The sequence below is a fragment of the Balaenoptera ricei genome, chromosome 18 (assembly GCF_028023285.1).
Source record: "Balaenoptera ricei isolate mBalRic1 chromosome 18, mBalRic1.hap2, whole genome shotgun sequence".
In the NCBI taxonomy this organism is placed as follows: Eukaryota; Metazoa; Chordata; class Mammalia; order Artiodactyla; family Balaenopteridae; genus Balaenoptera; species Balaenoptera ricei.
The window spans coordinates 34,132,568-34,156,150 of record NC_082656.1 but is presented as its reverse complement, the minus strand read 5'-3'; positions in this window follow the sequence as shown (position 1 = coordinate 34,156,150).

Sequence of the window (23,583 nt, the reverse complement as noted above, 5' to 3'; positions counted from 1 at the left end):
AGATGGGCATGAAATGCTAAGGCTGCTGCTGCCGCCACCAAGAAGCCTGTGTGCAAGCACAAGTCACTATCTACACCTCCCTCCCAGGAGCTTGTGCAGCCCACCACTGCCAGGGTCCCATGATCCAGGAACAACTTCCCCGGGGGGAACACATAGTGCGCCTCAGACTGTTGCAATGTCACGGCAGCCTCTGCCACCACAGGCTCGACCTGCATTCCGTACCCCTCCCTCCCCCTGGCCTGAGTGAGCCAGAGCCCCCTAATCAGCTGTTAATTTAACCCCATCCTGCTGAGCGAAGAACAGATGCCCTCAGGCAAGCTACATGCAGAAGCAGGGCCAAATCCAAAGCTGAACTCCAGGAGCTGTGTGAAAAAAGAAGAGAAAGGGAAATTTCTCCCAGCAGCCTCAGGAGCAGCAGATTAAATCTCCACAATCAACATGATGTACCCTGCATCTGTGGAAATCCTGAATAGACAATGAATCATCCCATATTGAGGCAGTGAACTTTGTGAGCAACTGTAGACATGGGGTTTGCTTTCTGGATCTAATTTGTTTCTAGTTTTATGTTTATCTTAGTTTAGTATTTAGAGTTTATTGTCACTGGTAGATTTGTTTATTGATTTGGTTGCTCTCTTCCTTTTTTTTTAAATACATAGATTTTTTTTTTCCTTTTTCTCTTTTTGTGAGTGGGTATGTGTATGCTTCTTTGTTTGATTTTGTCTGTATAGATTTGCTTTTACCATTTGTCCTAGGGTTCTGTCGGTTCAGTTTTTTTGTTTGTTTTTTCTTGTTTTTAGTATAGTTTTCAGCACTTGTTATAATTGGTGGATTTGTTTTTCGGTTTGGTTGCTCTCTTCTTTCCTTCCTTCTTTTTTTTATTAATTTTTAATTTTTCTATTTTTAATAATTTTTTTATTTTAATAACTTTATATTATTTTAGTTTAGTTTTTCTTTCTTTCTTTTCTTCTCCATTTTTTCTGAGCTGTGCAGTTGACAAAGTCTTGGTGTTCCGACCGGGTCTCAGGCTTATGCCTCTGAGGTGGGAGAGCCATGTTCAGGTCATTGCTCTACCAGAGGCCTTCTGGCTCCACATAATATCAAACAGTGAAAGCTCTCCCAGAGATCTCCATCTCAACACTAAAACCCAGCTCCACTCAAAGACCAGCAAGCTACACTGCTGGACAACCTATGCCACACACCTAGCAAGATAGGAACACAACCTCACCCATTAGCAGAGAGGCTGCCTAAAATTATAATAAGGGCACAGACACCACAAAACACACCACCGGACACAGTCTTGCCCACCAGAAAGACAAGATACAGCCTCATCCACCAGAACACAGGCAACAGACCCCTCCTAGGAAACCTACACAACCCACTGAACCAACCTTAGCCATGGGGGAGAGACATCAAAAACAACGGGAAATATGAACGTGCAGCCTGCAAAAAGGAGACCCCAAACACAGTAAGTTAAGCAAACTGAGAACACAGAGAAACACACAGCAGATGAAGGAGCAAGGTAAAAACCCACCAGACCAAACAAATGAAGAGGAAATAGGCAGTCTACCTGAAAAAGAATTCAGAGTAATGATAGTAAAGATGATCTAAAATCTTGGAAACAGAATGGAGAAAATACAAGAAATCTTTAACAAGGGACTAGAAGAACTAAAGGGCAAACAAACAATGATGAACAGCACAATAAATGAAATTTAAAATTCTCTAGAAGGAATCAACAGCAGAATAAGTGACCTGGAAGATAAAATAGTGGAAATAACTATCATAGAGCAGAATAAAGAAAAAGAATGAAAAGACTTGAGAACAATCTCAGAGAACTCTGGGACAACATTAAATGTACCAACATTCAAATTATAGGGGTACCAGAAGGAAGAAGAGAAAAAGAAAGGGACCAAGAAAATATTTGAAGAGATTATAGTTGAAAATTTCCTTAATAGGGGAAAGGAAATAGTCACTCAAGTACAGGAAGGGCAGAGAGTCCCATACAGGATAAATCCAAGGAGAAACATGCCAAGACACATATTAATCAAACTATCAAAAATAAATACAGAGAAAAATTATTAAAAGCAGCAAAGGAAAAACAACAAATAACATGCAAGGGAATCCCCATAAGGTTAACAGTTGATCTTTCAGCAGAAACTCTGCAAGCCAGAAGGGAGTGGCAGGACATATTTAAAGTGATGAAAAGGGAAAACTTACAGCCAAGATTACTCTACCCAGCAAGGATCTCATTCAGATTTGACGGACAACTTACAACCATTACAAACAAGCAAAAGCTAAGAGAATTCAGCACCACCAAACCAGCTTTACAACAAATGCTAAAGGAACTTCTCTAGGCAGGAAACACAAGAGAAGGAAAAGACCTAAAATAACAAACTCAAAAAAATTAAGAAAATGGCAGTAGGAACATACATATCAATACCTACCATAAATGTAAATGGATTAAATGCTGCAACCAAAAGACATAGACTGGCTGAATGGATACAATAAGAAGACCCATTTATATGCTGTCTACAAGAGACCCACTTCAGACCTAGCGACACATACAGACTGAAAGTGAGGGAATGGAAAAAGATATTCCATGCAAATGGAAATCAAAAGAAAGCTGGAGTAGCAATTCTCATATCAGACAAAATAGACTTTAAAATAAAGACTATTACAAGAGACAAAGAAGGACACTATATAATGATCAAGGGATCGATTCAAGAATAAGATATAACAATTGTAAATATTTATGCACCCAACATAGGAGCACCTCAATACATAAGGCAAATACTAACAGCCATAAAAGGGGAAATCGACAGCAACACAATCATAGTAGGGGACTTTTAACACCCCACTTTCACCAATGGACAGATCATCCAAAATGAAAATAAATAAGGAAACACAAGCTTTAAATGATACCTTATACAAGATGAACTTAATTGATATTTATAGGACATTCCATCCAAAAACAACAGAATACACTTTCTCCTCAAGTGCTCATTGAACATTCTCCAGGATAGATTATATCTTGGGTCACAAATCAAGCCTTGATAAATTTAAGAAAATTGAAATCATATCAAGTATCTTTTCCGACCACAATGCTATGAGACTAGATATCAATTACAGGAAAATATCTGTAAAAAATACAAACACATGGAGGCTAAACAGCACACTACTAAGTAACCAAGAGATCAATGAAGAAATCAAAAAATACCTAGAAACAAATGACAATGAAAACATGACTACACAAAACCTATGGGATGCAGCAAAAGCAGTTCTAAGAGGCAAGCTTATAGCAGTACAATCCTACCTCAAGAAACAAGAAACATCTCAAATAAATAACCTAACCTTACAGCTAAAGCAATTAGAGAAAGAAGAACCAAAAACCCCAAAGTTAGCAGAAGGAAAGAAATCATAAAGATCTGATCAGAAATAAATGAAAAAGAAATGAAGGAAACAATAGCAAAGACCAATAAAACTAAAAGCTGGTTCTTTGAGAAGATAAACAAAATTGATAAACCATTAGCCAGACTCATCAAGAAAACAACGGAGAAGACTCAAATCAATAGAATTAGAAATGAAAAAGGAGAAGTAACAACTGACACTGAAGAAATACAAAGGATCATGAGAGATTACTACAAGCAACTCTATGCCAATAAAATGGACAACCTGGAAGAAATGGACAAATTCTTAGAAGTGCACAACCTTCCAAGACTGAACCAGGAAGAAATAGAAAATATGAACAGACCAACCACAAGCACTGAAATCAAAGCTGAGATTAAAAATCTTCCAACAAACAATAACCCAGGACCAGATGGCTTCACAGGTGAATTCTATCAAACATTTAGAGAAGAGCTAACACCTATCCTTCTCAAACTCTTCCAAAATATAGTAGAGGGAGGAACACTCCCAAACTCATTTTATGAGGCCACCATCACCCTGGTACCAAAACCAGAAAAAGATGTCACAAAGAAAGAAAACTACAGGCCAATATCACTGATGAACATAGATGCAAAAATCCTCAACAAAATACTAGCAAACAGAATCCAACAACACATTAAAAGGATCATCCACCATGTTCAAGTATGTTGATCAAGGTCAAGTACTGTATGGTCACCTTATTTTTGATAAAGGAGGCAAGAATATACAATGGAGAAAAGACAGCATCTTCAATAAGTGCTGCTGGGAAAACTGGACAGCTAAATGTGAAAGAATGAAATTAGAACACTCCCTAACACCATACACAAAAATAAACTCAAAATGGATTAAAGACCTAAATGTAAGGCCAGACACTATAAAACTCTTAGAGGAAAACATAGGCAGAACACTCTATGACATAAATCACAGCAAGATCCTTTTTGCCCCACCTCCCAGAGAAATGGAAATAAAAACAAATAAATAAATGAGACCTAATGAAACTTAAAAGCTTTTGCACAGCAAAGGAAACCATAAATAAGATGAAAAGACAACCCACAGAATGGGAGAAAATATTTCCAAAGGAAGCAACTGACAAAGGATTAATCTCTAAAAATTTATAAGCAGCTCATGCAACTCAACATCAAGAAAACAAACAACCCAATCCAAAAATGGGTGGAAGACCTAAATAGACATTTCTCCAAAGAAGATATACAGATTGCCAACAAACAGATGAAAGGATGCCCAACATCACTAATCATTAGAGAAATGCAAATCAAAAGTATAATGAGGTATCACCCCACACTGGTCAGAATGGCCATCATCAAAAAATCTACAAACAATAAATGCTGGAGAGGGTGTGGAGAAAAGGGAGCCCTCATACACTGTTGGTTGGAATGTAAATTGATACAGCCACTATGGAGAACAGTATGGAGGTTCTCTAAAAATCTAAAAATAAAACTACCATACGACCCAGCAATCCCACTACTGGGCATATACCCTGAGAAAACCATAATTCAAAACAAGTCATGTACCACAATATTCTATTTACAACTCTATTTACAGTAGCCAGGACATGGAAGCAACCTAAGTGTCCATCAACAGATGAATAGATAAAGAAGACGTGGCACATATATACAGTGGAATATTACTCAGCCATAAGAAGAAATGAAATTGAGTTATATGTAGTGAGGTAGATGGACGTAGAGTCTGTCATACAGAGTGAAGTAAATCAGAAAGTGAAAAACAAATACCGTATGCTAACACATATACATGGAATAAAAATATATATATATATATACACATATATATATATATATATATGTATATATATATGGTTCTTAAGAACCTAGGGGCAGGACAGGAATAAAGATGCAGACATAGAGAATGGACTTGAGGACACGGGGGGGGGGAGTGTAAGCTGGGACGAAGTGAGAAAGTGGCATGGACATATGTACACTACCAAATGTAAAATAGATAGCTAGTTGGAAGCAGCCGCATAACACAGGGAGATCAGCTCGGTGCTTTGTGACCACCTAGAGGGATGGGATAGGGAGGATGGGCGGGAGACGCAAGAGGGAGGAGATATGGGGATATATTTATATGTATAGCTGATTCACTTTGTTATAAAGCAGAAACTAACACACCATTGTAAAGCAATTATACTCCAGTAAAGATTAAAAAAAATAATAAGTTACAAGGATATATTGCACAACACAGGGAATATAGCCAATATTTCATAATAACTATAAATGGAGTATAACCTTTAAAAATTGTGAATCACTATATTGTACACCTGTAACATATAATATTGTACATCAACTATACTTCAATTTTTAAAAAAAAGGAGCTCAGGGATAATATATACCATATTTGGTTTAACAATCCATCTATTTTTTCCACTTCTGAATCTCAGTTATAAATGTAATAGACCATGTCTAGCATTATTCTAAGCAGGTGGAGGGATTCAATCTTGATTTTTTAGATATTATATTTTTGGCTTCAGTTAAAGATCACAGTACTGGTGCTAAAGAAAAATATTGGAGAACTTTTTTTTTTTTTTTTTTTTGAGAACTTTTAATTAGGCCAAATTATTTTCCATGGCCATCTCCTCCAAACTAAAGGGTAGGTTAAGGAAAAGGAAAGAGATATTAAAAAGGGAATGAGTTTAGTTTGAGAAACTGTGCCTGAGAACTCAATCTCAGTCCATGTCGTCATGAGGTGGAACCAGTGAGCTTTCTTTAATGTTGAGAATTTGAAGGTAGGGTGGATCTGTACCTTGTTTCCTAGGTCAGACCCAGGGATGCTGCATGTTTCCTGTGGAAGCTATTCAACCTCTCACAGCATGGCAGAAGTAGAGTAGAAATAGGAGCATGGCTGGTTGGCCTAAGAACTGGAGAGCAGGAGACTACCTCCTGATATTCTTGTGGCACCAGAATGGAATAGGAGAGCATTTGAAAGTTCTCTAGGACTCTCCAAAAGGGTATGCAAAGTTGCTCCAAGTGTAACCCTCAAGTTCAGAGGAAATTTAATAGACAAAGCACTGGGTGATCTAGTATGGACCCTCCTGTCAGAGGTCAGAAGAAAGTAGACAATATATATATAATGGCCTAATGGAAAAAGACTACAAATAAGGAACTACATCCTGCCATAGGATTTAGATCAAGATCTAAAAAAGGATACTTTTCCTTCACAAAGATGATGAATTTGCACATTCCCTCCCTTTCCACTTTGATTGAGTTTAAACTTAAATGACTGATGAAATTATTCCACTAAGTTTACCTGAAGTCGACTAAATGAAGTTTTCTTAACTATAGTTAAAAAAATGCACTTTCACATATTGTTTTTAAGAGCTCAGACTCAGGAACGAAATCTGATGCATTCAAATATTACCTTTGCCTCTGATTTGTGACATTAGGCAAGTCACATTATCTCTCTGTGTCTCTGTTTCCTCATATATAAATTGGGGAGAATAATAGTGATTTACTTATACTATTAACTTACACTATTATGAGAATTAAATGAGTTGACATATATAATGCACTCAGAAAAGTATCCATGGCAAGTGCCATATATATATTTATTATTAATATTATTATTATTTGTCAGATGGAATGGGTACTGAAGATAGAAATTACTATTAAATAGTGTGCTTTTTCTACACCAAGTTCTGGCATGTAAATGCTACATAAATATATTAATACTATAGAATTTTAGAGAAGAAATAACATTAAAGATTATTTAGTTCAAGACTTATTTTTAAAGACAAGAACAATCTTTAGAAAGGCCAGATAATGGTTATAGAGCTAATAAATCTTAGAACTGGGATTCAAACTCAGGTCTTCATTTGTTTGCTCAATGTGCCAGGTACTGTGCTACATTTGAAAATACAGCAGTATGCAAGGACCACATAGGCCTTACCTCACAGAGCTTACAACATACCAGGAAATATAGCTGGAAAGACAGTTGTGTATTATGATAGGAGAAATATGTGGTGCAATATTCCTAGGAGCCAAGCAAGGCTTTTAAAGAAAGTGACTTGAAGATGAAATCTACATGATGAGTGAGAGTTAGATGGATGAAGGGGTGGAGTTAAAGTACCTAAGGTCAAGCGAAAGCTGTGGTAGAGGCCTCAAATTTGAGAAAGAACACAACTGTTCAAGGAGTTGATATAAATTCGTATATTTTAGCAAAGAATGCAGGAAGAGGGGGATGAACAGAAGTAGTAATAGATAGGGTGAGAGTCTTGGGCGGTCTTGTAAACTATGGTAAGAAATTTGGGCTTAATCCTAAAGGCAATGAAAACTATCCAAGCTTTTAAGAAGAGAGTCAAAATAGATTTTCACTGTTGGAGGCTCTTTCTAAAAACCGTAGGAGAAGAGACTGGAGACGGAAAGATGAGTCAGGGAGACCATTTAAGAGACTGTTGCATCTAAGAAAGAAAACTAGGTCTTCTGTCTTAAAATCCTTCATTCTTTTGAATGTCATCACTGAAGGAAAACAAGACAAAAATGGAATGAGGAAAATAAAAAGAGAAACTAATACTATTCTTGCTCTCCTTAGGAGATCTTCAACCCTTTTCATATAGATCATGGATTGTTAAAGTGAGAAGTGACCTTGGGGGAAGCCAACTTTTAGATCATAGAGACAGGATACATGTCTTGCTCATGTTCTATTAAATGGCAGAGTCAGAACTAAACCTCAGATCTAACCTGCCAGCCCGTGCTCTCCACTGCACCATCCTGAAATAAACTCCCTAGAATGAAAGCAGAGTCACAGCGGTCACTAAGGGATGGAGAGACCCAGAATTCTGAGCAGACTATCTTGAAAAGAGGAGCTTTAACAGACCCTGGTGTCCCAGCCACTTGCCAGAGCCTATGAAAAGTTGTTTCTCTGGAAGTTTGTGTCCTGAGTTTTATAATATGTTTCTCTCCCATCACAGGGAAATTCTCAGCTAAAATTAGTTAAGATTAAACTGAGTAAATAATATAGTTCAAGCTCAGTATGAAAAATAATATATTTATTATAGAAAATTGTAATGAGTGGCCAATTGCTCTCAACAATCTAATTGTTAAGTAGTCCCAGTGGTTAGGGGAAAAATTACATTAAACTGAAATCTTCCTGCCTATAATTTTTCCTCACTGGTCTGATTTCTTCCAAGTGCCCTCAAATGCATCTTGTAAATAAACAGGGAGGAAATAAGAAAACTCTGCCTTCTACAGCCTCCAAAAGCAAGCCTTGGCTCATCTTCCAGTTCAGTAGGAAACACTGGGGGTCAAGCCTGGGTTTGGCAAATGAGCTCAATGAATTCAGGTTCACTTTGGGAGCAAATTTTTTATTCAAAATAACCCAGTCCTCTAATAGGGACTATGTTTAAGAGGTGGACAGCAAGGACACTAAATGTCCCAGAGTTCCAAGAAACACATCCAGAGACAAGGCCTAGAAGCACAACACAGTGACAACCAACCCAGCACCTGCTCCATTGCAACCCATGGCTCTCTGAAGTATTTTTGGCAGTGAGCATCACCTCGAGTAGCCAAGGTCACTTGTACCATTGGCCTAATGTGTCCAAGACAGAATCAGCATGATGGTGACATGGTGACACAGTGACACAAACAATTCTCATGTGTTCTAGAACTGCATTCAACTTGAGGCTTGGTTGGGATTCACAAACACCCATCTCTTTTACTGAGTTTCCAAATCCTGCTCATCACTGCAGCAAATAAGTCTCCTTTAGGCCTGGATGTCAAGGGAATAGATCCAAATCAAAAGTCTTCTGCAGACCATGCAGGTTTGGGTGTTCTCTTAGGAGAATGTCAAAATCTGAAATAATCCCAAACACCTGCCATATAAACAGGAATAGACTTGTTATCTTTAACGAAAGGACTATTTACCGTAACAGAAATACTAAATGCATCAGCAGAGGTGGGTCTCAGTTTGTGGTGGCTTTGGATTATAAATATTGGTAAATTTTTAATCCAAAAAGCAAATCATTTATTCACATTCATTACTGAGTTCAGCATTCAATCCTAAGGATACAGCCAAGAAAAAGGATTTCAGAGACTAGTGGTTCAATGGTGAAAAACAAAGGCACCTATAATCCCTGACCCTCACAGCTCCAAGAGTTCACTAGATCAATTTTATAGCTTTTATAGAAATAATATGGTGACACTCAAAATGATTCCAGACTATTCATTTGCTAGTCTAAGCACGTGATATGATTGCTCCAACAAAGGACAGACTGGGAGATGGTTGATAGAGGCTGCTATTGGCTGTGATTCAGTCTGGGACAGACCATTACCACTGTAATATTGTACAGAATCACAATTAGGCATGATATACAAGAAGTTAAGGACATGAAAGTTGAAGCAATTTGGGGAAACAGGCATCTCTCTCTCTCTTTCTTTTTTTTTTTTTCTGGTATATTTCCCTGAAATCTCTTTGGCTTGAAAGCCAGGACTATTTTCATAATTATAAAATCAGAGTATTAGCCTAGGCATTTGAAAGGACTGACGCTATTGTGTGTGTGTGTGTGTGTGCGCATGAGCGCGTGCACGCACAGGGACTAAGCATTAGGATTTGCCTTGTTTCTGGGGCAAAACTATCTATTTCTTTCTCAGTCCACCCCAGGCAATACCCAGTTCAGTCCACGATGAATAGGTTTAGCTGACAGCTCCTTAAGGAACACTAGCACCCTCTATCCAAAAAGTGGTAGAGAGGGTTATTGTTTCCAATTCTTCATTCCATCTTAGCTAGAGAATAATACTTAACACTTGCATTGCCATATGACTTTGCTGAACCTCCCATAAGAGTAAGCCAATGTGACTTGGCCATGTGATTTGCTTCAGCCATTACATTAGCAAGCGTAATGTGAGCAGAGGCCTTACACATGTTTGCATAACTTGATTTGGAGTCTAGAATATCTGCCATCATGATGAGAAAAGCATGCTTCTAGTAGTTACTCATCCCAGAATGAGTTATGTGGGGCATAACCAAAGCCAACCTATAACCCAGAGCCAAGCCCAGCAGGAACCTAGCCAAGCTATAGACTCATAAGTCACAAAAATAAATGTCTATTGTTGTAAATTGCTAACAGCTTGTAAGCTTTCTTAAAGTTATTTGTTATACAGCTTTATTGCTTCAATAGCTGACTAATATACAAGATGTTCCAGAATTAAATTAACAGTGCTGATAAGGCTCACTAAGACATTCAAATTCAAAGGGTATGTACTTCCACACAAGCAAGTAAATGAGAGAAATGATCTTCTTATTGCCTAAGTAAACTACCTAAGCCTAAATAGTCAATTAAATCATTTATACCTTTTTATTTTACATATTTCTCTCAATAGGAGAAACAGATTAAAATGTGAACGAAAATCAAAAAAGGAAAAAAAAACCCTAGGTTGTCTAGTCAGGCCACTAATACATATTGGCTGAAAACACTAGACTCCATCTTGCTTTAAAACCTATTACTAAAAACCAGAGTTTCCTTAAAACTAGTCAACATTTCCTGATTTCTTCAGGAAAATATTTGATGGAAAATATTACCATCTACTACGGAAAATATATATATTTTGTTTTTATAATAATTGTGGTGGTAGATGTTCTAATGGAGGGATAAAGATAGAAAGTAGTCCTTATCTCTGTCTAATAAGTTACTGAGCACATTTTAAATTCAAGAAAATCTGATGTTGCTGAGTTGACACCTCTAAAATGGCCAACTAAATCATTTTAGACAATTCAGTAATCAATGGGAAATTCTGTATAATAAATTCAGTGGTAGAAAACAGTATTGAGTGTCAAGGCAACTGAAGTGGCCAGATCATAGATTGATCACAAGTTCTGGGGGCTGGAAAAACCAAACAACGAAGTACTACTCTGTCACCACCATGCACCAAGCCTTTCATGTATAAGGAGTCAAGACCCATCTCCCACTTCCTGGGACACTGCATATGAGCACTCCCAATAGTTTGCCAGACAGGGGCAAGCCATGTCTTGGGAGATTGACAGGAATTAGTCAGCCCTTCACAAATCATGAGTGCCCACCCAGTCACACCACTTTCCCAACATCAACTCCCAGAATCTTATGGAGTCCAGCAACCTATATGTGTCCTCACTCTCCACTTCTTCTGACCTCTTTTTTGTCTCAAGGAAATCTACCCATTCTCCAAAGATACTCTTTTTCTCTAGCTTATCTTAAAAACCCATTGTGCTTCTAAATTTTTTTTTACAACAGACCCTAATGGTCCATTAGAACCAGTGTAGGAATGAAGCCAAGAATAATACTTCCAGTGAGGTAAAGAAAGGAAAATTACAAAATTTAAGGTCTATATTAATAGTCTGTCTCTCCATATCGTGTCAAAAGTATTTTAGGCCACTTAAACTATGTAATAAAACTAAGTGATAGGCAATTTCATACTTATTTTGCCATCAAAGAAATGGAAACTCAGAGAGGCTAAATAACTTATCCAAATTCACAAAACTAGTAAATGATGATGCTAGAATTTGAACCAAGTATTTCAAAGAAATAAAGTCCATGTAAATCAGTCCCTTATTTTACAGGTAAATAAAGAAGATTCAGCTGGAATGGTCAACAACGGATTTGTAATCTTTGTTCTGGTCTCAAGGAAACCTGAGGACTTGATCCTTGACTGAATCTTCCTTGTTGAGGAGACCTCCAGAGCTGGGGCTTCCCTGAACTGAGACAGTCTGCACTCACCCACTTTTGTTTTTTGTGATCACTTGCATTTCAAGTGCGGAGTGCCTGGGACATTTGTAAACTGTACATTGAAGATAAAAGACCTCTACTATGTTGTCACCATGGATGTTGTATTGTTGCCTATTCTGTATGCTTTCTTAAAGCTAAATATATGTGGTGATGGGTAAAGTCCATGGTATCTTGTGAGTCTGATTGTCAATACGAACCCAATGCCATGTGGCTGGTTGAGTACTGTGGATTTTGCAGACGACAGAGAGGCTAATTTGGTCCTATAGCAAGTTCATTGCAGAATCTGGATAAACGTGGCCTCACGCCTCCTAAATCAATGTGCTCTCTACTACATAACTATGACTCACATGACTTCAAAATAGCAAAATCATGCATTTTTTATTAGGAAAGGTTATATGTATATCCAATTCCTATTCTACCTTCAAGACCTATGTCAAGTCATACAACTTTTCATAAAGATTGCAGAAAATATTATGTAATGGATATAGCATTGCCTTCTTCCAGACCTTCCATATCATGTATTTTCTATATGACACATTTGGACACAATTATCTTCTGCTGTATGTTGTTCTCTAACTGTTCCATGTCCCTCCTCCTCCCCTGCCCACTAGATAGTGAGATTTTCAAGGGCGAGAAACATAACTTACACTTCTTTAATCACTTTGAAAAGTGCCTACCTAGCCCAGTACTTGACATTTACCAAGTACTCAATAGAGTCTTCTTGAATGGAAGCACAGTCAAGATTTTTAAACCCGTAATGGAATATGCTCAGACATCCATAATTTAAAAAAACATTTTCAGTTTAAACCCAAATGATATAGCAGGTCTAATTAAACTGAATTCTTATTAGAAAGGTTTTCAAGTCAAAACATTTAACCCTGAGAAGAAAGTTCCCAGCACCTCCATTAAACAAATTATTAGATACATAAAGGAGACAAAGAGTATGATCCTCACAATTAAGGGTCAATTTCCAAAGCATATTAATTTTGATTTGGCTAAACACAATCTTAGGATAAAATTAGGAAATTTGTTTTTCTCCAAAAATGTTGTATATTTTCTTCCCTAGTTTTCTGATTGGAGCTGAAGTAACAAGTTTATTTCTGTTTAACAACTTATAACACACTACACCTTTGTATAACAAACTATCTTCATTTGCACTCAGCATCTCTGATGTCAGCATAACTCTAAGGGGATTTTTGTTAAAGCAATGACTTTTGCTAAGATAGCACTAAGAACACTGATTTTCCATAACATATTCTGAAACAATAGAATTTTTTTCCTTTTTAAATTGAATGATGGTATTTTTTTCCAAATAAGCTATTATTATTTACTGCTAGGCTAAATTTTTAGCTAATAAAAACTTTTACTTTCATTCCTAAAAGATTATATTTAACAGCAGGATGATTATTTTTTAAAAAAAAGTCATCTAAGTATCGTTTATCAGTACCAGGTAGCCTGGCCAATTTTTCTAGTCTTTCTTTAAAATTTTCAACAGTGAGTCTTTAGAATTCATTTGTAACTGAAACAGAAAGTGGCTAGGAAATATAAATAGCTGTATTTCTATAAGTGTTCTAATGTATAAAGTCACACTGAAGCAACAATGTAATTTAACTGCATTATACGAAATTACTGAAATTGCCTCCACTGACTCCTCTAGAAGTACCAGGAGATGAAACTTGTGTAGTATATCTGTAACCCTAAGTTTTCTCATGCATAAAATTGGAAAAGACTACTTTCTCCAGAAATGATATTTATATCAATCATTTGAACAAACGTTAAAGGATTCTTCTGGGAAAATTAATTAAGTAAATGTGGGTAACTAACTTAATATTAAAGATATTAAAATCAAAATATAATAAAATCATATTTATAAAGGTAAAACTTTTAACACACTCAGCAATGTAGAAGAGTGTTTCTTAAAGTATTTCCAAAGACACGATACTGTAATTATGTGATATGTTTGTTAAAAATTGATAGTGATACCTGTCAAGTAAAAGAGAGGAAACAAAACTTTTTAAAGCAGAAAACTATAAAACATAGAAATCTTAGGCAACTTAGTGTTGGAACAGTCTTACATATCTTAATAGCTCCTGGGAGCATCACTATATTATAAATTTGTAAAGTCATTGCTGGTTATGATAACTAACTTTAGTCAATGTTCTCATTAATTGGATTCTGTATAGGTCTGTTAATGAATGAAAGGAAGTGTACACTACATTTATGCTCTCCTTCAAATTTCTTAAGAAAAAATTTCAGCATTTAAAAAGCAAGTTTCAGTAATCTTGGAGATACATATAAGCAAAACTCACTATAACACTAGAAAAATCAGATGTTAGTCTCAGCATGGATACTGCAAATTAACTTTCTAAACTAAAACTAAAGGAGAGCTGTGTTGTCATTATGAATACATAAAATCCTTAAATCCTGTAATAACTAAGTGTTCTGTAAATATCAGATAATTAAAATAGAATAGAAAAATATGAAATATGATATAGAAAATTATAGAAGATAAATAAAACTAAATATGGTTATAATAACATGATTTTTTAGGTATTTTCATGAAAACTACTTTCAAGTAGATAATAAGCTATAGAGTATTGAGGCAGATTTTCTTGCCTTTCTGAAACAAGATAAATCCAAAAATAATTCCAAGTATGCTTTGAGAAATACAGCAATAGAAGCATTGTTGGAATAAGTTACCAAGGACAATTTTGAAGTAAAAATGAAATATAGATGTATACATTCTAAGAAGTATGTTTCAGAATAATTTATGGCTACACTTGTTATAAAATAAAATGCAAATCTGGACCTCCATTTACTTTCATCCTTGAGAAATTCTTTTTTTTTTTTTTTTTGGTTTAAAAAATACCAGTACTGGTCCCAAGGATTTTCTGTAATTCTCAGATCTATCAGTCCTCCGTGGGCCTCACTATATCACAGAAGTCTGAACTTCAGAAGTTTCACTTGTCATAAAGTCTTTCTGCTCAAGAGGAGACAACATCCCTGTGAGAATTGCAGCTTTTCAAATCTGCCAGCTGATTACAAGATGTCACAGATGGACATACTTCCACTTCCGACCAAGATGGAATAGCTGTAACTAGATTTATCCTAGTGCCTAAAAATAAATAAAATAAGAAACAAACAAACAAACAAAAACACTGGGCATCAGGCACTGAAGAACAATGGTCTCTGAGAGACAAACTTTAAATTCAATAAGCCCTATGATTGCCCACCCTACAGCCTTGAGAGAGTTTCCAGGTCACATCACAAGGAGGTTCCACCAGTTGATGAGACAGAGCTAGGGGTCTAGCAAGGTGGCAAGAGTATACAGGACAAAGTAGTGGATAGAGGAGGCCTGCATGGAGAGAACTCTGGTTACCTGCATAATCAGTCTACCAAAAGGCAGGGATAAAGAGTAAATCTTTAAAAGAGCTGTGGGGGAGGGGGAATCATGTTACACACATAAGAACAAAGAAATAAGGATGACAGCAAATTTGACTTTGAAAACAATGCAAGCAAGGAGGCAATGAAACAACATCTTCAAACCCCTGAAGAAAATCTAGAATTCTATACTCAACAAAACAATATCTCAAAAATATAGGCAAAATAAATAATTGTTTAGGTATACGAAAATAATTCATTACCTACAGAACTGAACTAAAAGAAATGTTATAGGAGAGTCTTCAGATTGAATAAATATGACACAGTTGGAAATACGAATCTACACTGGTATTTTTCAACCAGAGCATCATTAATGTTTGAACACAATAATTCTTTGCTAGGGTAAGATGAGGTGGGGGTGAATCTTGTTCATTATAAGATGTTTATCAGTATCACTGCCCTCAATCCACTGGATACCAATAGCTTCTCTACCACCTTTAGTATGACAATCAAAAACGTCTCTAGACATTACCAAATGTCAGTTGATAGCCAAAACCACCACTTATTCAGAACTACTAATTAACACAAAGAAGAGAACTGGCTATAATAATTACATGAGTAAATATGTAAGATTTCTTCTTATCATTTAAATCTCTTTCAAAAATAATTGATTTTTTTTAAAAAGTAATAATAATCTAATTTGTAGTTTATTCCATATATCAGAAATATATGACAACAAGAGCATAAAGGCCATGAAGAGAGAAATAGGGAGTATACTATAAGGCTCTTACACTATAAAGAAGTGACAATCTATTACTTGAAGGTAGACTGTGATAAGTTTAAGATGTATGCTATAAACCTTAAAGCAAACACTAAAATAGCACAACAATAACTTTTAGCTATTAAGTTAACAAAGGAGATAAAATAGAATTGTTAAAAAAATTCAATTCATCAAGGAGAATGCAGAAAAAGAGAAAGGGAGGAACAACATATGGTAACAGAAAAGAAATAACAAGTTGATTAGCTGTCAATTATTATATTAAATTTAAATAATGTAAATATCCTAATTACAGGACACAGATTTTCAGATTGAATGAAAAAGCATACTCTACTCTGTGTTGCCTACAGGAAACTCATTTTATTATAAAAACACAAATTCCTTGACAGTAAAAGATAGAAAAAATTATACATGCTAACACTAGTACAAAATAAAAACTGGAGTGACAACATCAATGCCAAAGTAAATGTCAAAGCAAAAAATATTGTGAGGGATAAAGAAGTTTACTTCACAATGATAATTTTTTTTAAATGCCATAACTGTTCTAAACATTTGTGTACCTAATAATAAAACTATAAAATACATGATATAACTCCAAGGAGAAGAAACAAATCCGCAATTATTTTCAGAGATTTCAATTACCCTCTCTCGAAAATTGATGAAAAGAAAATATGCAAAAATATCAGTGAAGACAGAGAAGATTTAAAATATATTATTAATCAAAAAGACCACAAATAACAAATGTTGGTGAGAATGTGGGGAAAGGGGAACCCTCATACACTCTTGATGGGAATGTAAATTGGTGCAGCCACTATGTAAAACAGTATGGAGGTTTCTCAAAAAACTAAAAATAAAACTACCATACGACCAGCAATTCCACTCCTAGGTATTTATTTGAAAAAAAAAAAAGAAGAAGAAGAAACAAAAACACTAATTCTAAAAGATACATGCACCCCAATGTTCACAGTATCATTATTTACAATTGCCAAGATATGGAAGCAACCTAAGTGTCTATCAACAGATAAATGGGCGGTGAGGGGTGGGGGTGGTGGTGTGATGAATTGGAAGATTGAGATTGACATGTATACACTGATGTGTATAAAATGGATGACTAATAAGAACCTGCTGTATAAAAAAATAAATAAAATAAAATTCAAAAACAAAACAAACCAGATAAGTAAAGAAGATGTGGAACACACACACACACACACACACACACACAATGGAATACTATTCAGCCATAAAAAATGATCAAATCTTGCCATTTGCGATAACATGGATGGACTTAGAGAACATTATTCTAAGTGAAATAAGCCAGAGAAAGACAAATACTATATGATATCACTTACATGTGGAAACCGAAAGTATAAAACAAAGTAGTGAATATAATAAAAAAAGAAACACACTCACAGATACAGCAAACAAACTAGTGGTTACCAGTGGGGACCGTAAGGAGGGATTAAGAGGTACAAACTATTATGTATAAAATAAATAAGCTACAAGGATATGTAGTACAACACAGGGAATACAGCCAATATTTTATAACAACTGTAAATGGAATATAACCTTTAAAAATTGTGAATCTGAAACGTATAATATTGTGCATCAACTATAACTCAATTAAAAAAAACAAAAACAAACAAATTATATATGTAAAATCAACTTAGAGGAGTCAAGATGGCAGAGTAGTAGGAGGATGTGGAGTTCATCTCTCCCCACAAATGCATCAAGAATACATCTACAAATTGAACAATTCTCACAGAGGACCTGCTGAACACTAGCAGAGGACCTTGGACACCTAAAAGGACAAAAAAGATCCCCACATAACCAGGTAGGACAAAAGAAAGAAGAAGGGAAAAGGAAGAGGAGAGGAAGTGGGATGGGACCTGCACCCCTGTGGGGAGCTGAAGGAGAGGAGAGGTTCCGAATCCGGGGAAGCCCCCTCACTGGTGGGGAGATCAGTTGGGACAGAAGGAGAGCTTCAGGGGCTATCAGACGAGACAGCAGCAAACGGTCTGTGGCAGGCAGGACAGAGTGAGACCTACACAGATTGTCCTTACCACAGCCCTGTGCACCGCAGTCCGAGAGATGTGTCCTCCAGTGCAGACAGGCGCTAGGTGCTGGAATGTGGGGTTTAGAGAGCAGACTCGGGGAGATGACTACTGTTGGCTGTGAGGAGACAGCCTGATGGGACAGGAGTGAGGAAATCTGCAAATGGGAATGCTCGTGGAGGAAACATGGACCAACATAGAAGCAAAGCTTCATTGTTGAGTGACGTGCAAAGAGTGGGATCACCATGGCAGCCTCTCTCCCAACACGCCAGCCCCTGCCTCCCTGGGCACTAGGAAGTGTTCCTGCCAGGGCAGGTGCTCTTATGACCCCAGCGGTCACTGCCTCCTCCTCCATGCCCCATCCCAGCTGCAACAGGCGTTCTCACGACCCCAGCAACAGCCCCCTCTCCCTCTATGGCCCATCCCCGGCATGATGGGTGCTCTTGCAACTCCTCTCACTGCCTCCTCTGTGCCCCCTCCTCACCAGGGTGGACTTGTGTGCTCCATGGCAGCCTCGGGAGCAGACCCCTGTGGTGGCCCACATGCAGAGATGGGGCTGAAACCACAGCTAAGACACAGGGGCCATGCAACTAAGGTAAAAAAGCTGAAATCTCTTCTCACAACTGTGCAAACTGTGGATTGACACCTCCATGACTGTCTGTAAACTTAGCACCTGCAGAACATCTGAACGGACAATGAGTGCTCCTGCAGCCAAGATGGGTCTAGCTTTAGCAACTGTAGACTTTGTGGGCACATAAACATGGAAGTTGGGTGTTGACCCACTTCAGATCTAGGGACACATAAAGACTGAAAGTGACGGGATGGAAAAATTATTGCATGCACGTGGAAATCAAAGGAAAGCAGGAATAGCACACAACAGCAACTCATATCACACAAAAATAGACTTTAAAATAAAGACAGTTACAAGAGACAAGGAAGGACACTACATAATGATCAATGGATCAATCCAAGAAGAAGATATAACAATTGTTAATACACATGCACCCAACATAGAAACACCTCAATATATAAGGCAAATGTTAACGGCCATATAAAGGGAAATCAACAGTAACACAATAATAGTGGAGGCCTTACCACTTCACTTTCATCAATGGAAAGATCATCCAGAAAGAAAACCAATAAGGAAACACAGACCTTAAATGAAAATTTAGACCAGATGGATTTAATTCATATTTATAACATTCCATCCAAAAGCAACAGAATACACTTTCTTCTCAAGTGCACATGGAACATTCTCCAGGATAGATCACATCGGGAGCCACAAATCAAGCCTTGGTAAATTTAAGAAAATTGAAATCTTTTCTGACCAAAATGCTATGAGATTAGCAATCGATTACAGGAAAAAAACCATAAAAAAAACACTAGAGGCTAAACAATATTACTAAACAACCAATGGATCACTGAAGAAATCAAAGAGGAAATCAAAAAATACATAGAAACAGGGACACATAGTTTTTCTAAGGCAGAAGCTTGGTGTGTATCCCTTTGCTTAGCAAAGCAATAAAGCTATCTTTTTCTACTTCAAAAACAACAATAAAAGATACCTAGAGACAAATGACAATGAAAACACTATGATCCAAAACCTATGGGATGCAGCAAAAGCAGTTCTAAGAGGGAAGTTATTAGCATTAAAATCTTACCTCAGAAAACAAGAAAAATCTCAAATATACAACCTAACCTTACACCTAAAGCAACTACAGAAAGAGGAACAAACAAAACCCAAAGTTAGTAGAAGGAAAGAAATCATAAAGATCACAGCAGAAATAAATGACATAGAGACAAAGCAAACAATAGCAAAGATCAATGAAACAAAAGCTAGTTCTTGAGAAGATAAACAAAATTGATAAACTTTTAGCCAGACTCATCAAGACAAAAAGGGAGAGGACTCAAATCAATAAAATTAGAAATGAAAAAGAGAAGTTACAACAGATACCACAGAAATACAAAAGATCATAAGAGACTACGACAAGCAACTATACACTAATAAAATGGACATCTTAGAAGAAATGGATAAATTCTTAGAAAGTAACAACCTTCCAAGACTGAACCAGGAAGAAATAGAAAATTTGAACAGACCAATCACAAGTATTGAAATTGAAACTGTGATTTTAAAACTCCCAACAAACTAAAGTCTAGGACCAGATGGCTTCACAGCAAATTCTATCAAACATTTAGAGAAGAGTTAACACCTGTCCTTCTGAAACTCTTCCAAAAAATTGCAGGAACACAGGAAGGAACACTTCCAAGTGATGGAGACGAGGCCACCATCACCCTGATACCAAAATCAGACAAAGATATCACAGAAAAAGAAAATTACAGGCCAATATCACAGATGAACATACACTCAAAAATCATCAACAAAATACTAGCAAACCAAATTCAACAACACATTAAAAGGGTCACACACCATGATAAAGTGGGACTTATCCCAGGGATGCAAGGATTCTTTAATATACATAAATTATTATGCTACACCACATTAACAAACTGAAGAATAAAAACCATATGATCATCTCAATAGATGCAGAAAAATCTTTTGACAAAATTCAATAGCAATTTATGATCAAAACTCTCCAGAAAGTGGGCATAGGGGGAACGTAGCCCACCATAATAAAGGCCATATACGACAAACCCACAGGAAACATCGTTCTCAATGGTGAAAAACTGAAAGCATTTCCTCTAAGATCAGGAACAGGACAAGGATGTCCACTCTTACCACTATTATTCAGCATAGTTTTCAAAGTCCTAGCCATGGCAATCAGAGAAGAAAAAGAAATTTAAAGATCCAAATTGGAAAAGAAGAAGTAAAACTGTCACTGTTTTCAGATGACATGATACTATACATAGAAAATCCTACAAATACTACCAAAAAGCTAGCAGAACTCATCAATGTATTTGGTAAAGTTGCAGGATACAAAATTAATAAAGAGATATCTCTTGCATTCCTATACACTAACAACAAAAGATGAGAAAGAGAAATTAAGGAAACAACACCAATTACCATTGCATCAAAAAGAATAAAATACCTAGGAATAAACCTACTTAAGGAGTCAAAAGACCTGTATTCAGGACTATAAGACACTGATGAAAGAAATCAAACATGACACAAACAGATGGAGAGATATACCATGTTCTTGGATTGAAAGAATCAATATTGTGAAAATGACTATACTACCCAAAGCAATCTACAGATTCAATTCAATCCCTGTCAAATTACCAATGGCATTTTGCACAGAACTAGAACAAAAAATCTTAAAATTTGTATGGAGAAACAAAAGGCCCTAAAAAGTCAAAGCAATCTTGAGAAAGGAAAACAAAGTTAGAGGAATCAGGTGCCCTGACTTCAGACTGTAGTACAAAGCTCCAGTAATCAAAACAGTATGGTACAGGCACAAAAAGAGAAATATAGGTCAATGGAACAGGTTAGAAAATCTAGAAATAAATCCATGCACCTATGGTCACCTAATCTATGACAAAGGAGGCAAGGATATACAATGGAGATGAGAGAATCTCTTCAATAAGTGGTGCTGAGAAAACTGGACAGCTACATATAAAAGAATGAAAGTAGATCACTCCCTAATACCATACACAAAAATAAACTCAAAATGAATTAAAGATCTAAATGTAAGCCTGGATACTATAAAACTCTTATAGGAAAGCAAACAAATAGAACTTAATTAAATTTAAAACCTTTTGCACAGCAAAGAAAACCATAAACAAAATGAAAAGACAACCCACAGAATGGGAGAAAATATTTGCAAACAAAGCAACTGACAAAGGATTAATCTCCAAAACATACAAGTAGCTCATGCAGCTCAATAGCAAAAAAAAAAAAAAACAACCCAATCCAAAAACGGGCAGAAGATCTAAATAGACATTTCTCTAAAGAAGATATACAGATTACCAACAAACACATGAAAGGATGTTCAATATCAGTGATCATTAGAGAAATGCAAATCAAAACTACAATGAGTTATTACCTCACACCATTCAGAATGTCCATCATCAAAAAATCTACAAACAATAAATGCTGGAGAGGGTGTGGAGAAAAGGGAAGCCTCTTGCACTGTTGGTGGGAATGTAAATTGATACTGCCACTATGGAGAACAGTATGGAGATTCCTTAAAAAACTAAAAATAAAACTACCATACAGCCCTGCAATCCCACTACTGGGCATATACCCTGAGAAAACCATAATTCAAAAAGAGTCATGTACCACAATGTTCATTGCAGCGCTATTTACAATAGCCAGGACATGGAAGCAATCTAGGTGTCCATTGACAGATGAATGGATAAAGAAGATGTGGCACGTATGTACAATGGAATATTACTCAGCCATAAAAAGAAACGAAATTGAGTTATTTGTAGTGAGGTGGATGGACCTAGAGTCTGTCATACAGAGTGAAGTAAGTCATAAAGAGAAAAACAAATACCATATGCTAACACATATATATGGAATCTAATTTTAAAGAAATGGTTCTGATGAACCTAGGGGCAGGACAGGAATAAAGATGCAGATGTAGCAAATGGACTTGAGGACATGGGGAGAAGGAAGGCTAAACTGGGACGAAGTTAGAGAGTAGCACTGACACATATTCACTACCAATTGTAAAAATAGATAGCTAGTGGAAAGCCGCTACATAGTACAGGGAGATCAGCTCGGTGCTTTGTGACCATCTAAGGGATGGGATAGGGAGGGTGCGAGGGAGATGCAAGAGGGAGGGGATATGGTGATATATGTATACATATAGCTGAATCACTTTGTTCTACAGTAGAAACTAACACAACATTGCAAAGCAAGTATACTCTAATAAAGATGTTAAAAAAAAATGTGCAGAAGATCTAAATAGATGTTATTCCAAAGAAGACATACAAATGATCAAGAGGCACATGAAATGATGCTCAACATCACTAATTATGAGAGAAATGCAGATCAAAACTACAATGAGGTATCACCTCATACCAGTCAGAATGGCCATCATCAAAAAATCCACAAACAATAAATGCTGGAGGGGGTGTGGAGAAAAGGGAACCCTCTTACACTGCTGGTGGGAATGTAAATTGGTACAACCATTATGGAGAACAGTATGAAGATTCTTTTAAAAACTAAAAATAGAGCTACCATATGATTCAGCAATCCCACTCCTGGGCATATATCTGGAGAAAACCATAATTCAAAAAGACACTTGCATCCCAGTGTGCATTGTAGC